General features: G+C 37.9%; 1 pseudogene; it reads left to right on the top strand.

Moving 5' to 3' along the window:
- Nucleotides 1-6,936: 6,936 nt before the first annotated feature.
- Nucleotides 6,937-18,526, top strand: LOC126590300 (nitrate regulatory gene2 protein-like; annotated as a pseudogene).
- Nucleotides 18,527-18,818: the final 292 nt, after the last annotated feature.

Genomic DNA, 18,818 nt, shown 5'->3' with positions numbered 1-18,818 from the left:
TTTATTCCTTGTTCTCAGCATTTGCATTCAATAAATGGCTTTCGTCACCCTCGGGTGTCGGCCAGCACGTGCCTATCTTGGTGTTCAGGGAATATCAGGATCGGGACGTGTCAGATTGGTATCAGAGCGTCGTTTGTTCAGAGCATACTTTGGATTTTCTCTTACTCTAATAGTGTGTCGGTTTTGGCATCATTTGGATGTCACGACTTCCGGATTTGGTGTCATTCAGCACAGTTGTGGAAATCTTTCTCTATTTGAATTGTCACCTTCTGGTTGAAATACAAGAAATTTGTGTCCCGATTGTGCTTCATCGGTGACGTGTTTGATTTGTTAGACGACTTTCAACATCAGATTGATACTCCGTAACATGTGTTCCTTAGGAATTACGGGCGGAGTGGATCTACATAAGAGCGTTGGGAAACGAAAAACCGAAGTGGTTTGAATTTGGAAGATCTGAAGCGGTGTTGTACTCTGCGACATAAGTTCCCTAGGAATAGGGAGCAGAGTCGTATATCTTTGGAAATTACTCGAAACTTTTGAAATGCGTATTGAGGAAGCAAGAAAGTGTTAGTTGTTATGACATTTAATAAGTGATAATTGGTGGGATCGAATCGATGTTCTCGAACTCATTACCACTGAAGAAATTCGTGTGGATCTTTTGAGCAATTCTCAATGATTGTTCTATCGATATCCTTCTCGCCTACTCCATCGACGAAGTCAAGTTCCCTAACCTTCAATCGTCAGCTTCACACCAAATTCTTCGAGTGTTGACGTCATTTACATTAAATACTTTTCTTGAGAAACTCCTCGGTAGCAGACGATATTCTCATCAATTTCCCAAAATGGAGTTGTGATTCTTGTTATTGTGGTAATTGGACTTGGATGATGAAGATCCAGACTTGTTTGGATAAACAAACTCCTTGAACTTTACCTGGGTATGGTACTCGAAGGTAAACCCTAACTCATTGTCTTCATACTTTTCAGTAGAGGTGAACTTAGCCTTTTGCTTGTAGCTCAACTGACCAGTGCTCTTGTCCAACGGGCTTGTAATTTTTAGTGTAATGGCTTGAGACTCCACCATATTCATCACAGTACAAGGATCGAACTTTACTTCGAACTTCTCTGGACTCATTGAGCTTTGGTTTGCTCAAGAGCATCACTTTAAGGTAGCCAATCATGTCACTGCATGCATACGTAGACTGCTTTGTATCTTTCTTCATCGTCAATATGTTGATTCAGAGGTTCTATGTTTAATTTTTGAACTTTGAATTAGCTCTCACAAAGTATTGTGAATTATGACATGTCTTTGGCGTCATAAAATCTTATTAGCAGTTCTTAACTATTCTTTGAGCTTAGACTTTTTCCTTTTTGGTTAAGGAACCAATCAACCTTACTGTGATGATTAACCAAATAATCATAATTAGCGAATTCTATTTCTACATCTTTACCTTCCTTTGCTTGTTTGTTTCTCAATGTAAAACTGGATCATGCTGTTAAAAAAAATAAAAAATAAAAAAAACGTTTGTTCTCGGCATGGTTTCTAGTTCAAATCCCAATATCTTGTACTCTAGATTCTAATGGACTTGTTTTGACCCTCAAAATCCTGAGTGTTCTTGTAGCCTTCTTGACATGGTTTCTCGCTCAATCAGTGAGGAATTCATGATCGATTGATTTGATAGAAGTATGCGCCTATTTCTTATCGATTTGGACGAGAATGTTAGGAGCATAATCTTTTCATAAGCTTACCAGACTTACCAGAAAGAGTTCCATGTAGGTGTGAGGTTGAGCCGTCTTTTGGTAAGAGTTGAATGAAGGTTGTAATGCAGAAGGTCAGCAGATTGTATCACCATCTTGCTATAATTCTCTTCCAACGTTATGCGTTCGTCTCAATGCAAATTTTCACTGCTTCACTCCAGGACTATTTTGTTTGTGAGTACATGGTTGTCGTGAAGGAATATTTTAGGGAAAACATGTTCATTTAAGCAACATCATTAAGCATGCAATTAACAATTAAAGGCGGAATCATGCTTGCATGCACTTAAAAACAAAACAATAACCATGAAATTCAAAGCCTAGTAGATTGGTGAACCAAAACTCAACTCAAAACAAAGTGAGTTGAAATTTATACCTTTGTAGATTCCTCTTTGCATAAGCAAAGGCTAATCACCCAAAGAGAGGGCCTTCATTCCTTGCATCTTAAATCTATGGATTTGGATGGAAGAATAGGTTTCTCCAAGTTCCCAAAATTGAGAACCTCTAAGTCTCTTCACCAAGGAGAGATTGGAGAAGAAATGAGTGACCTTGGAGTAGTGGGATTGCAAGATGCACTCCCAAGGTGGCCGGCCTCTTTAGAGAGAAATGGAGAGACATGTTCTCTCCAATTTTCTCCAAAACAAACCCTTAATGAATTTTAGCTATAAAGTCATATTTATACCTTTATTCATTTGAGTGGCAAACTTGTAAATAAGTCCAAGTTCACTACCCTAAACATCATGGCCGGCCATTGGGATATTATTGGGCTATTATGCCCTTGTGAATCTTTATTCATTAAGTTGTCATACAACCTAAGTCAATGGGCTTGACGTTCGAAGCCCATTGGGCCTAAACGTCCAAAACTATCCCGAGGTCTTTTAACGAACTTATTCGTTTGATTAATTAACATATTAATTAATCCTTGCCATAAATAAATGATTAAACCATTTAATCATTCTTACTCATCTCCGTTTAATCTCCAATCTCCACCTCTTATGGTGTGCGATCCATTAGGTTCATTTTAGCGAGGCAGTGGGCGATTAAAACCATTTTATATCGATTGTGAATTGAAACTTACTTTCAATTCTCCCTTTAGTGATTACACACGTTTAGGGCTTCCACAAACCATGAGTGACACCTTGCAGCATATCATGGTTACCCAAGCTAATCAGAAGAGGTAGAGAAAACCTATTCAGTTTGGGATTACAAATGCAATACGGTCTTTCTCTAATACAATACTCTTGACCACATTGTTTGGTTTGATAGTTTATTTATTCATGTCTACTATCCAATGTGATTCGTGTGCTTATATGATTTCCTTGAATGTGATTTGGAACGCATTCCTAAATCTCATTCATACTCTGGCCAGAGATTCTAAATCATATCATAGAGTATTCTCCCTCAAACAGTTTGAAGGTTAGAGATCCCTTGTTGCGCATTCACTTGCCTCCATGGCTAAGTGGCTTGACCCCAACGATGTCGTGGGCACCCCGAAGGGGTGACTTTGACATAATCAAAGATCAAGGACTTAACCACAAGACAACTGTGATGACTCAGGTCAAAGGACTACTTTGCATTATCCCAACCATGAGTTCTCATGATCACGTTCAGTGAACTCATTCTCTACTGAGCACCTACGTACTTGTCTTGATGTCACACACACCAATGACTCGAGACTAGTCACTCTCCCTGAGAGAAGACATAGCACGTATCGATCTTGACGGACTGTCAATGCCCAATTGGCAATCCTATGATCAGGAACGTTTAGGATGTGTCTACGAAAGAATGGTCTCATGAATCTAACTTCATTAGATTGCATTCTCCCAATCACATATTCCTTGGACTTTATCGTTTAAGCATATAACATTTATATGAGACGGCTCAAACAATAATTTATGCCCTTTATATGTAAACTAGATTAGTTTAACATGTGAAATGTCCGTAAAGTATCATCATATGATTGGCTTTAGGGCACATTTCCAACATGTCGAAATACTTCTAGCAGATCTTTTTGGTGCACTCTAGGATGGCACTACAACACGGTCAAGGCAAGAATCGGATAATCTTTATACTTCTCTTGAAAGGTGTGTGCTGTCATTGGGTTTTTAGGATGATCACTTGCGAATCCTTCTTCTTTCCACCAACATTGACCGTGTTTGACTAGAAATCTGCACCTAAGCAAAAATGGAGAGGTGGTTTGAGCACTACAATAGCTCTTTAGAGATACTGCTTGTTGAGGAAAGTGACTTCTCGTTTTCTACTTACTTGGCTTGAGCTTTTGGGTATACTACTAACATGTTAGCCACTTCTCTTGAATCCCAAGATACTGTTTTCAAATGGATTCTTTAATGGTGAAATTTGGAAGAACTGAGGTGAATAGGATGCTTAGTGTTGGATAGAGTTTTATGACGACAATATCTGTTTTGTTCGGTTTGAGTATAGGGCTTTTTGTGACATGGTACGAGAGTTTTCTACATGCAACACTAGTTGACAGGGGAGTATTGTGAATTGGTATTCGGAGGTTCGAATTTACGACGTGTGAAATTGTGCACCCTCAGAAAATTACTGCTTGCTTATCGAGACAACAAATGTGTGGTCGATATTGCGTGTGGCCGACTATGGTATTAATAACTTATTCGTTGGGTTCATTAAGCAAGTGGGCAAGAAGATCGATAGTTGTTACGGATTTGTTATTATTGGGGCTCGACCCAAAGACACATCTGTTCTCGAAGTACGTGATGTTTCGTATGCTTAGGCGAGACCCACTCTCATTTTCCAGTTTTGGTTTTCAGTATGAGTATTTTACATCCTTTACTTTAGTTATTTGTTTTGTCATTAAAAATGTTTTGGGGGAAGTATTTCCGTTTTCAATTTTAAGTTCAGCACGAATTTTTGACCTATATGTTAGTACTTATTTATTTTGGTGTTATCGTATTTTACGTACATATTTTTTGACCTTACGTCAATATGCATATTCGACTTTATATCTTTATAAATTATGTTCTCTACTTTTACACTGATGGGGAAGAAAGTAAGAGCTTATAGGCATTATAAAGGATTTTGCAACCCGCTCGCGACGGTGTGGCATATTCTCTTTGATGCACCCATTCTGACTTATACATATATTATTCTTCCTATTTTCGAGTATTTCAGTTTAGTAAGTGATTTTAAATTTCATGGATGAAATTCTTTTAAGGGGGGGTAGATTGTTACACCCCACCCCCGATTTTAAAAATAGTTTTGGTTTTTATTTAAAAAAATTGTTTTGGTTCTTAATTGGTGAGCCCAAGGGGCCCACCCCTGATTTTTCCCCCGATTCCTTTCCCTTTTTCTTTCTTTTTCTGATTTTTTTAAAACTCTCTTTCTCTCCTTCAGCTCTTACTCTCCCTTATCTCTCCCTCTTAACTTTCTGCAACTCTCTCCTTCCCTCTTCCCCAAACTCACACACACACACCCAAGGAGACTTCGACGAGGACACCACCACTGTGCCGCACTCTCTCTCTCTCTCTCTATCTCTCTCTCATTCTCTTTCTCTGCACAGTGGTAACCCCACTGTTTGGAGTTCGACTCCGATGAGATTTCTCATCCCTCGACCTTAATAAGCTTCGGAACTCTCTCTAATCTTTCTCTTAGATTGTTCAAACCCTAGTAAGGACTCATTTTAGGTGCTTTGGTGAAGGTTTGTAGTAAGAAACAACTCAGTGGTGTTTTCCTAGTTTTACCGGCGAGTCTGATGACTTTTGAGCTAATTTCCTGCCAAGCCACGGTGAGTTAGCCAATGTACAAGGTATCAATCTCTTCGTCGTGCTGGGTACTACAACTTTCCTTTTTGTTTCATCCAATTTTGTTGAGTATTGAAAAACTTATATCCATTTGAATCTTACCCAATTTTTGGTGACCTCCGCAACTTTTGAGGCGTTTTTTGGCCAAACCACGACCAGTTAGACGTCGTGTGAGATACCATTCTCTTAGTCTCATTGGGAGCTATGATTTTCATTTTTGAAGCACTAGATTTCGTTGAGTATTGACAAAGTTATGGATGTTTGAAATGTCTAATTTACGGTTGAAACTTCGGCCTTCCTCTCTTGTTTGAAACCCAGCCCAAGAAACCTCCCAGGCCTTCGCGGCCTTACCCTAACCCAAGTCCAAAACCCTTAACCTAGAACCCCTCCTAGGCTAATTTTGGCATCTTGAATCCGTTTCCAACATCCGTTTTCCCAAATTCAATTGTTATGATATAGTTGTATTAATTGGACCCTTTATGTGCTTAGGGGCAATTATTGTGGCGTTTCCGTGTTTGCTAGTTTGCGTGGCTCTTCAGCGGCTAAGTATATGTGAGTGGACCCCTTCTAAAAATGCATGTTTTAATAGTAGAAATGCATACATGAAAAATATGATTTGATGATTACATTTTATGAAACGTTTTGTGAGATAACATGCTTATTGAGGCTAGTTTGAATTATTACTATTTTTTCTATAACCCGTGTTCTTATAGAATATCTGATGGATAACGATATAATATTTAGAACACCTGTTTATAGTATAGATGGTGAATAACTTTATACTATGAAGTTGCTTTTCAAATGTATATATGTTCAATGGTTTTGTATTTACCTAGTGGTCCGTATTCCGCTATGGGACGAAATGATAGATTCCGGTCCATCCTGGGCGACGGTTATGGTGTTGGCATAGGGCCTGAAGTGTTTTTCCTTTGACTGTTTGCTCAGAGACGGGGAGCCGACATGGGGCATAGAGAGTTATCGGACATTCACTAGTGATTATTATACATACAAGTTATGATTTGAGACATTGCACGGCATGCTAGGTTTCGGAAAACCTATCTTTATCATGATATATATGTGTTTTCATAAAACCTGGGGGTTAGTACGTTTATAACTGTTTTAGTGTGTGTGTGTGTGTGTATATATATCAACTTGGTCCACTCATGTTTGTTTTGCACCCATTTCATGAGGTATACAATCCCGGCATCCAGGCACTTCCGCATTGGCATCTTCGAGTTCTCTCGATGTAGGACCCACTCTTTTGTTCATTCAATTTTTATATAAATTCTTTTAGTATTCTAGAATAGATGTGTGCTCTGAACACGTTCCTAAAATGTATATTCATTATTTTTATATTTAGAAGTCTTATTTATTCATTGTTCTCAGCATTTGCATTCAATAAATGGCTTTCATCACCCGCGGGTGTTTGCCAGCACGTGCCTATCCTGGTGTTCGAGGAATATCGGGATTGCGGCGTATCAATTCGTCTAGAATCTCTGAAGAAACCCAGATTGTGATGGTGAGTTTTTTGTTGTTAGTTAACCCATTTTCATTCCATTTGGGTTTTGATGATGGAGATTGACGAAGGCGGAGTACTTGGCAATTTCTTTTAAGCAAATGCTAAGTCATCAGGGAATATCGGAATTGGGGCGTGTCAGTTCGTCTAGAATCTTTAAAGAAACGCAGATTGTGATGGTGAGTTTTGTGTCGTTAGTTTACCCATTTTCATTCCATTTGGGTTTTGATGATGGAGATTGATGAAGGCGGAGTACTTGGGAATTTCTTTTAGGCGAATGCTAAGTCACGAAGTGGTTATGGTCATTTTGATGATGTGATTATATTTGACACTACATTCAACACCAATGTATACGGGATGTTACTGAAGAACACACAGAGGCGACGCCAAATGCTGTTGTCGGTGATGTTACTGAGACAAATGAAAATGCTGATCGTGTGCCTAATTTGCAGCTGACCCAAAAGAGTAACACTCATGTGACCGCTAGAAATTCGAGAGTGATAGACTTTTTTTTATGAATATATGCTCAATGACCCATCAAACACAAGAAAAAAGTAATTTGTGGCCCTTTTTTTATACAAGGTGTGTCATGTTTGAAGGGGGATGAATTATTCTTCTGTTGTGGCCATGGTTGTATGTTCCTGATTATATGATTGCCAGTTGGGCATTGACAAATTGAATAGATCAGTACATATTATGTATTCTCTTCAGAGGCTCGAGTACTGATATAGACATGAATAAGCTATCAACCAAACAATGTGATCAAACGTATTGATATAGAGAATGATCGTATTGCATTGTAATCCCAAACTGAACAGGTTCTCCACATCTTCTGTTTATCTTGAGTAGTTATAACATACTGCTATGTATCACTCATGACTTATGGAAACTCTAAAGATTAGCAATCACTTATCTTCATTAAAAGGGAGATTGAAAGTAAGATTCAATTTACAATCGATTAACAATAGTTCTATTTGCCCACTGCCTAGCTAATTAGAACTCAATGAATAGTATACCATATAAGAGGGAGATCAAAAAAGTAAGAAAATTGAACAAGAACAATTAAATGGTTTAATTGTTTATAATTAGAATTAACTAAATGCTCATTAATCAAAACGAATAAATTCGAACTGTCGTCGACGTCGACATCGATCTAAGTCAAAACAGTTAATAGACTTAGCTTTCACGCAAACCGAATAGGAATCAACTTCTTGGTGTATCTTTATTCTTTACATTGCTTTTCAAGGCAGAACGGAAAAGGTTAACTTTATGGAAAAAGAAGGGGGGAAGGAAAAGCAGCAGAGTCAGTGTTGGACAGAGTGGGGTCCCTACTCATCGCTTGCCTTTTGCAATTGCATGCCCCCAATCTTTCGCCATCTCATACGTCGGTCGCGCGCGCTCTCTCTCTCTCTCTAAATTCTTACGTTCTTTGATTGTTGGTTGATTTGTAAGGTTGATGTTGGGGTTCATTCGTTTGGTGTTTATATTCTAATCTAATCGTCTGTCTGTGTGTTGTTCAAACTGTAGAGCCTCCGGCTCCAATTGCGTTTTGATAACTTGCAGGAATCAATCAGGGCCCTTGAATTACAAGAATTTGATCTGCTTTGCTGCAAAAATTCAATCATTCAACTTGAGAAAAACAACAAACAAGCAGGGTCAGTGACTTACGTGCAGCCTAATACAGTTTGTTATTTTTACAATTTAATTTGATCTTCTTTGTACACTTCCACTAATGCAACGCCAGAGCTTCTTGTTCAAACTGGCAAGAGTCTTTCTCAATTCTCTTTTTCTTCTCCATCTGTGTCACAACGCATAGATGCAGCTGAAACCTTTTTTCCATCTCCCTCTCCTCCAAATTCTACACGATTTCAGGCAAATCATATGAAATTCAGGGGCAGCTTTTCTAAAACAGTTGAAGAAAAACCTCATATTCCCCTTACTGCAACAGTAACCTCCTCGAGCACCCCACAGAATACCACACCTCGATCTGCTGAAAAACCTGAAACGTCACCAATTGAAGCTTCTTCACCCCCACCTCAAACTCCACCGTGGGATTACTTTGATTTTTTCCATCTAATTGACCATCACTTTTCTTTTCAAGAAGGGAAGGGAATGAACCAGGGGTTTGAAAATAACGATGATAGACAGCCTAGGGAAAATGAGGGAATTCCTGATATGGAAGATGAAGAAGAGAAGGCTTCTTTTCATGGAAGGGAAAATCTCAGGATTCTGAAGATGAATTCGAAGCCTGCTACAAATACCCTTGTTCGAAGTTTTGAAAATCTTAATAGAGTGCAGGATCACATTGAAGCTAGTGCTTCACCTACAATGCCTTCTGCAGGAAGTGTAACTTCAGAAACTGAGTTATTGAATGGGGAGAAAAGTAACTCACCTGATTTTTCACCATTGAGAGCCACATCCTCACCAGTTGCAGTTGAAACTGACTCAACTAAAAAAGACAGTGTGGCAAAGAAATTCCTAGAATGCTTGAAGCAAATAAGTTGCATTTCCGTCCAATTTTCCCGGAAAAAGAAAGTAAGATCTCTCTCTCTCTCTCTCTCTCTCTCATTCATTTTATGAAAACACTTTAAGTATGTTTTAGTTATCCAAGGATGACTAGTGGCACCGCTTTATGCTGTGAGTAAGGTACAATACAATCAACAGTTTCTGGATGTATATAAAATTGAAAAAAGAAATGGATATTCTAAAATGTTTTGAGTTAATTTCATGTTATTATAGACCATTAGAAATCTGTTTTCTTTTGATAGTCTGAAGATATGAACACTAGGATTTCTACTGTAGCAGGTGGATCAATTTCATCTAAATTCTTGAAGGGTTGTTTCTCCTGTGGTGAAGACCCAAGTCAAGTTCAGGAAAGTAGGCCTCCTGGTCTGTACCCTTTTTATTTTAATTTTTAATGTCATAGATGCATGACAGACACATTGGTTTTAAACCTTCATGGTCTAGTGCAAAAAATGCTATTATGGGGTTTCTGTTAGTTTTTCAAATCAGTATGGCTGCTGTATACACTATGGATGTTAGATGTTTTTTTGTTGATATCTTATGTGTATTTATTAGGGTTTGATGTCTGTCCTTTTTCTCCAAAGGTTGTTGTATTGTCCGATGCAAAGATGCCATTGTGTAATTACTTTAATGTACACTGCGATTGATGTCTGTCCTTTTTTTTTCTATTAAAAATTAGAAATATGAGGAATCCTTGTCTACGTGATCAAAATCAATTTTAGCCAACTTCATGTGAAAGCATTTCACTTTCACTTCTATTTGAGTGTTATGATTCAATGTAATGATAATGTACATGACTAGTTTATCTAGGTTTATACTTGGATCATATTTGTCAAGTCAACTGGGCATGGTTATGCACAAGTTGGCGATACTTTTCAGGAAAACCTAGTAGTGCACAACCAAAAACTGGGAAAAACAAGTATTGTACTACCATAAACTGCTATGGCATGGTTAGTTACATTAGCGACGAGTAAACCACCAAAAGATTTATATAACAAGAAAGTCTTAGGGAAGTTAAAATTTAGTTCCCCGAAATGTTTGAGTGTGTGGCAACATGCTAGAACAGAAGTTGTATTTAGAAGAATATAACTGCAATCATTATAATTTTCTTAATACTCTTTCCCAATACTATTCCTAATGGCAACTAGTCTTTTAGAGTTGAGGAGGAGGTCGATCTTCTGTGAGATAGAATTCGTTTTGTCAGCCAGTATTTTTGGAGTTTAGGAATAGTTCTTTTCAGGCTATATTTATTATTGGAGTGCTACTGTACGTTTGCTGGGATGATCCCTGAAGGAAGGAATTGAATAATAGATGGTTAAGATAAATGAAGCTCATTGTGGGGGTATCCCCCAATATTTACATTTTGCAGAAAATAAAAGTTAACATCAATATGTTAGTGCATTATCTTTCATTCCTCATTTAGTTTCTTTTGTCACAAATATGTGAAAAATTGGACTAGGAACTTCAGTACAAATTGTGTGTTTTCATTAGATTTATTTTATCTATATGTACATATATGATTTATCACTGTTGAGAGTGACGTGGTAGGTACACAAAGTACCATTTAGATGTTCAGTGGTTAGAGTCAATTCACATCGTTGCATGATAGGTTTTAAGTTTTAATGTTAGCCTGCCTTTTCATTTGGGTGTCTTGATCTTGGTACCTTGCTTTCTGAACTGATTCTTTTTTTATGTTTGCCAGAGCCTCCTTAAACTTCTGTGAAGTACTTAACTTGGCATAGGACGACATCATCTCGATCCTCTTCGTCGAGGAATCCTTTGGGAGCAAACTTAAAAGATGATATGGATGATCTTACTGGTCATCTCTTTGACAACTTCTGCATGAATTCAGGCAGTCATGCCTCAACCTTGGATAGGCTATATGCGTGGGAGAGGAAGCTTTATGATGAAATCAAGGTACTACTGATAAATTAGAAGTAGTTATGGTGTTTATAATCATAATCATCATGATGGAAATTACTCTCTTTTTTTTGGTGAACCACTATTTTTGCTTCAAATGAACAGAAAATAGATACACTTTGATCTCCAGAAATTTCATTACACGAAATAGTTAAACAAACTCATTAGTTTAAATTATATTATGGTGTCCGTTTTTTGTTGACCTTACTTATGCTTACATATGGTTTTGTTCAACCTTTTGGGAGGAATTGGATACAGACAGTAACCACATTTTAATATCGTAGAAGCTTAAAGTTCAGTTTGATGTTACTGAATCTCACGTTATTATTTGAATTATTGCTGAAAAATGGTGACTTGTATTCTAGCAGCTTGATACTGTTGTAGAAACTGAGCTCAATTTTGGGGCTTCACCTTTGTAGTTGTTTTCACGATGCTTATAACATGCCAGTTTCTACCTTTTATTCTTTTTGATGGAATATGTACTTGGTTAAAATTTAAAAAACAAGTGAGCAAGAAATACCATTAGGTCAATTTTAAATTGACTTCGAACTGTCGAAAATATCAGAAATTTCAGATATATGCAGATAGATGTGGACCTTGTTTGTATGGTTATGTCTGAAACAAAAAAAAATATCTCTCTCACTTTAAAAAAGATATTTCGGATATGAAGAGTATATGGGTCATCCCATGTTTTATATGAACTTAAATTCTTATTTTCAGGCCAGTGAGATGGTTAGAAGGGATTATGACTTGAAGTGTAAGATTTTAAGGCAGCTAGAATCAAAAGGACAGAGTTCTCAAATAACCGATAAAACTCGTGCTGTTGTCAAGGATCTACGTTCTAGAATCAGGGTTGCTATTCACAAAATTGACTCAATATCGAAGAGGATTGAGGATTTACGAGACAAAGAGCTCCAGCCTCAACTTGAAGAGTTAATAGAAGGGTATGTATTTGCATGTTCCTTTTTGCTAGTGCTTAATTATTTTTCCTAGAAACTCAATTTTGGAAACCCATAAAGTTTGAAATGTGGTACCATGCCTAGATGCAGAAAAAAAGCTTTGCGTATTTGTATGTTCATTTTTCTCTTATTTTTATCGTTGTTTGTTAGGACCAGTATGAGTTGTGTTGGAACCTTGATAATGGTTGCTAAAAACTACGTGATGCATATATGTTTTGGGCAACAGTGTGGAATGTAGAACAAGGAAATAATATGATTAATTTTTGTCTTAATCCTATATATTATTGTGTCTGATATGAGTGCTTCACTTCTAGGCTCATTTGCCTTGTTCTTTGCTCCAAATTGTAGGTTGAGGCGGATGTGGGAGGGATGGTTGTATGTCACAAGCTTCAGTTTCACGTAATCTCAATAGCTTACAACAACAGCAACACCAAAATCTCCGTACAGTCAGAATCACATCGTCAGATTACGATCCAGCTTAAAGACGAACTCAGCTCCCTATCATCAAGTTTTATGAAGTGGAATGGTGCTCAAAAGTCCTACTTGCAGTCTATAGATGGATGGCTTTTAAAATGCATCTCTTTTCCACAGAAGTCTTCCAAAAAGAGAAGGAGGCCGTACGAAATCCCCTATAGGAACTATGGCCCTCCAATATATGTCACCTGTGGTGACTGGTTGGAAAAGCTTGGCAGCTTACCTGCCAAAGAAATGGAAGATTCTATAAAGACTTTAGCAGCTGAAACTTACCGTTTTTTACCACACCAAGAAAAGAAAGAGGAGAAGGGTGCAGGCCTATCTGATTTAACATCCTGGAAGCATGCCAATGGTAGTGATTCTGGTGTTAGCAATCAGGAATATGACCCTGTTTTGTAGAAATGAAATCAAATAAGAAAAAGAATGATCTCTTCCTACACAGATGAATGCAGCTAGAACGTTCAAAGAGAAAACCCGAACTAACAAAGCTTTTCTTCATTCATCATCTGCACACAAGTCATGTGCAAGGATATACCCGAAGAGAAGAGAATTCACACCAAAACAATCACAACCCTTCATGTAATCTATCCTATAAGATAGATACAAGTGGCAACATGTTAAACTAAAACTGAGATTACATCTCAGCTGTCCAATTGGTCTATAATCCAATGGCTCACATTTAAACTTAGAAACAATAAGAAAAACACAGCACACACACTTATATTCCAACACTCCCTTCTAAGTGTTGTGCTGAAATTACTCCAAGCTTCTGTCTCAGAAATTCAAACCGATCTCTGGACAAAGCCTTAGTGAAAATATCTGCAACCTGTTCCTCTGTCTTGCAGTACAGTAAGTCAATTTCTCCATCTTGCAGTGCATCACGAATGAAATGAAACCTCCTGTTTATATGTCTTGTCTTATGATGATGCACAGGATTTTTGGTTATGGCAATAGCTGATGTATTGTCACATAAGATTGTAGTTGGTTCAACCTGTTCTTCACCAAAATCCGAAAGAACAAATCTCAACCAAATTGCTTGTGCTGTTGCCTTTGCTGCACTAACATATTCAGCTTCTGCAGTAGATAATGCAACACTACTTTGCTTGACTGATGCCCACGAAAACACTCCTGAACCAAGATTAAAAGCATATCCAGATGTGCTCTTCATGTCATCCTCACTTCCTGACCAATCACTGTCACAGTAGCCAATAAGCATTGCTTCATTTCCTTTCTCATATGCTATACCATAATCAATCGTGCCTTGAATGTATCTCAGCACCCTCTTAGCTGTTCCCATATGTTTTCTAGTAGGACCATGCATGAATCTTGCCAACAAGCTTGCTGCAAACATGATATCTGGCCTTGTTGCAGTCAAATATAATAGGCTTCCAACAATCTGCCTATATAGACTCTCATCAGCTTGTTCACTACCATCCATTTTAGACAGTTTATCATTCACAGCCAGAGGAGTAGCCACAGATTTACAATCCTTGAAACCAAACTTGTCTAACAGTGTCTTTGCATATTTCTTCTGATGCAAGAAAATGCAATTATCAGTTTGTATCACACCAAGACCCAAGAAATGATGCAACAAACCAAGGTCAGTCATTTCATATTGTCTCATCATTGCAGTTTTGAACTCCATCAACAATTCTTGAGAATTCCCAGTGTAGATTATATCATCCACATACAGTGAAACAATAAGTATTCCACCTTTAGTAATCTTCACATATAAAGTTGCTTCACTAGGACTTCTTTGAAAACCTGCCTTGGTGAAATAGGAATTGATTTCGTCATACCAAGCTCTTGGAGCTTGCTTAAGACCATAAAGTGCCTTCTTGAGTTTGTACACCCCATCTTCCTTGTTTTTAATCACAAACCCAAGAGGTTGATCAACATAAACCTCTTCCTGCAAGACTCCATTTAAAAATGCTGACTTCACATCTAACTGATAAATTTTCCACCCTTTCTGTGCAGCCAAAGCAACCAAAGTCCTTATTGTATCAAGCCTAGCAACCGGTGCAAAAGTCTCATTGAAGTCTATACCAGGCTTTTGAGAGTATCCCTTTGCAACAAGTCTTGCTTTGTTTTTCTGAACCGAGCCATCAAGATTCAGCTTAAGTTTATAAACCCATTTGACACCAATTACTGGTTTATCAGATGGTCTATCAACAAGCTCCCAGGTATTATTCTTTTCTATCATTGCAATTTCACTCTCCATTGCTTTCTGCCATGCTTCATCCTTGACAGCTTCTTCAAATGTTTCAGGTTCAAGTATACACAGATTACATCTTTCATACACTTCTGCAATACTTTTATATTTCAGAGGTGTGTGATCAACATCCTGTGGACCTGAATCAGATCTAACATGTATTTCTTCACTCTCTTCTGGTATTTCAACATCATTTTCAGAGATCTCAGCTTGACTCAACCTTGTTCCTTCAGTTTCATGTCCTCTCTCAGTGAAAGAGTCAGCAATTGGCATTTTAAGACTACACTCCTTTTGTGTATTCCAGTCCCAACAAGCTTCCTCATTGAACACCACATCTCTGGAAATAATGACTTTTCCAGAGTCAATATTGTAAAGTTTGTAGCCTTTTTCACAACTTCCATATCCCAGAAACACACATTTTGTACTAGTTAAATCAAGCTTTTGTCTCTGCTGCTCTGGAATATGTGCATAGCACAGAGAACCAAACACTTTTAGATGTTTGATTCCTGGCTTTCTTCCACTATAAGCCTCAAATGGAGTTTTCTTATCTAATGCCTTAGTTGGACACCTATTTAGAACATACACTGCAGTGTTGACTGCTTCAGCCCAAAACTCCAGTGGTATACTCTTTTCAGCCATCATACATCTAGCCATCTCTACAACAGTCCTGTTCTTCCGTTCAGCTACTCCATTCTGCTGTGGTGAATATGCCACAGTGAGTTGCCTTTCCATTCCCACTTCTTCACAGAATCTATTAAACTCAATAGATGTGTATTCACCCCCTCGATCACTTCTCAGCTTTTTCAACTTATATCCACTTTGCAATTCAACAGTGACCTTGAACTTCTTAAACACATTGAATACATCTGATTTATATCTCAAAAAATAGACCCAACACATCCGAGTACAATCATCTATGAAGGTAAGAAAATACCGATTTCCAGCTTTGGTAATGGTTTGCATTGGTCCACACACATCTGTGTGTACCAACTCCAATAGAACAGTAGCTCTACTTGTTGTCTCCCTTTGAAAAAAGTCTCTGCAATGTTTCCCAAGAGTACACCCCTCACACACATTATTAGTGGTCTTGATTTCTGGCAATCCGAGTACCATTTCTTTCTCCTGTAGTAGCTTCAGACTGTTAACATTTAGATGCCCCATTCTTCTATGCCAGATCAGTGTTGACTCATTTACACTTGCTTTTAATGCAAGATGCAAATCTGTTTGGAATTTCAAAGGAAAACTTCGGTTTCCTCTCATTGGCACCTTAGCCACCAAATTTGAAAGAGAGCAATCATCATAAATTTCTGCTTTGTTATCTCCAAAAATAAGGAAATATCCGTGCTCCATCATCTGCCCTACACTTAGTAGATTCTCTTTGAGACCTGAGACAAGCATTACTTCATGTATATATCTCCTTCCCATCTTTGTATTCACTACCAAACTTCCTTTTCCTATAACATCAACCAACTGTCCAGTTCCCATTTCTACCTTGGCAGTTATGCTTCTGTCAATGTCAATCAGTATATCTTCTTTACCAGTCATGTGGTTACTACAACCACTATCCACATACCATACATCTTCAATAGTCTTCTTGTCAACCTCATTACTTACATAGAACATAGTAGTTGTAGAAGGAACCTGAGCTGCAAAGTTTAGTTGCTGAACACCTTGAGCATTTTTCTTAGTATTACAATCCCTTGCAATGTGACCAATTTTTCCACAACAGTGACACTTAGGCTTGCCTTTAAGAAAACACTCTCCATAATGGTACTTATCACAGTGCTTGCAAGGATTTCTTCCCCCTTCTGCAGCTACAGATTGCTTTCCAGATTGGTAGACAGGCTTTTGATTCCAATTTTTGTATTTTGGCTTCCAATTCTTTTGATATCTATTTCCTTGATTTCCAGGAGAATTGACAGACTTGGGATTCACACTTAAACTCACAAATGCCCTCTCAGTCTTGTTCTCATTATGTCTCTCCAACCTCTGTGCAAAACTTTTCAGTGAGGCAACTACCTCTTGAACCTCAATCACATCTATATCCCTTGAGTGTTCAATCACAGAGCATATAGAATCATACGCAGAAGGTAAGCTAATTAATAATTTTTGCACAATCCTCTCTCTAGATAGCTCTTCTCCATAACTTCTCATTTGATTTATCAGATCGAATAATTTTGTAAGATAAACAGAAATTGATTCATCATCTCTCATTCTGGTATACTCAAATTCTCTACGAAGACCTTGTAGTTTAACACTTCTAACCTGTTTGTCTCCATGAAATTCTTGCATCAGAATATCCCAGGCTCCCTTAGAAGTTTCTTCGTGTGAGATCCGAGGAAAAATTTCATCCGAGACTACTCCCTGAATCAGCCCAAGCGCCTTGGCATCTTTCATGAGCTTCTCCGTGAGAGATGAAGCGTCACTCGATCCCTCTTTCTCCTTCATCTTCAGATCTGAATCAGCTCCCTTCGAATCTGAGCTCTCGATTCCTTTTTCCACAAATTCCCATAGTCCATAAGACTTAAAAATGGTTTTCATCCTTATACTCCAGAATTCATAATTCTCGCCGGTGAAGATCGGCGCTCTCAGCTCACCTCCTCCAAATCCTGCCATGTTAGACACAGATCACTTCACAGATTCAATCTCCCAGATTAAACGATTGAACCTGGCTCTGAGGCCATGTTAGCAATCAGGAATATGACCCTGTTTTGTAGAAATGAAATCAAATAAGAAAAAGAATGATCTCTTCCTACACAGATGAATGCAGCTAGAACGTTCAAAGAGAAAACCTGAACTAACAAAGCTTTTCTTCATTCATCATCTGCACACAAGTCATGTGCAAGGATATACCCGAAGAGAAGAGAATTCACACCAAAACAATCACAACCCTTCATGTAATCTATCCTATAAGATAGATACAAGTGGCAACATGTTAAACTAAAACTGAGATTACATCTCAGCTGTCCAATTGGTCTATAATCCAATGGCTCACATTTAAACTTAGAAACAATAAGAAAAACACAGCACACACACTTATATTCCAACATCTGGTGCTAATATGCCAACAGATGAAGTTTCTCAAGACTGGATTTCAGGTTTCGACCATTTCCAAATAAGCTTGGCGGGTTTTTGTGGTAAGTTGAACTTTGCAGAGTCGTCTATGGAGGCGTATGTAGACCTGCAGAAGGCCATCCAGAGTGCTAAGAGCCATTATGAACAGTTTAAAGCTCAATCTTCACTGTGAACGACTGAATGCATAGAAGGGGAAGGAAAATATATGAAGTTCCAACAAACGAGGTTTGAGAAATCTTGAAAAATGAGGGATTTGGATACAAGTTCAATTGGACATGGCATTTGTATATGAAGAGAGAAATAAGGGGAATTCAAAAGGGCACAAGTTTTGTTGAAGCAGAAAATAAGGAAGTTGAATAAAAATGGGAAATTTTATTTGAACCCTGATTTTGTATCTCTACACCCAACTTATAAAATTTGTCCATCAAACACCCAAATTTACCCTTAAAATAAATAAATGAAAACAAATAATATTAGCACTCAAAACTCACCCGAAGAGCAACAACACTATTCTATCTCTACACCTCTCACTTTTTTTTTTCGGTGAACCCAATGCCCCGTTGTTGTCGTAGACAATGGCCTCCACAAATTATGGTAATGAGAAA

The sequence above is a fragment of the Malus sylvestris genome, chromosome 11 (assembly GCF_916048215.2).
Source record: "Malus sylvestris chromosome 11, drMalSylv7.2, whole genome shotgun sequence".
In the NCBI taxonomy this organism is placed as follows: Eukaryota; Viridiplantae; Streptophyta; class Magnoliopsida; order Rosales; family Rosaceae; genus Malus; species Malus sylvestris.
This window is presented reverse-complemented; position numbering and strand designations above follow the sequence as displayed.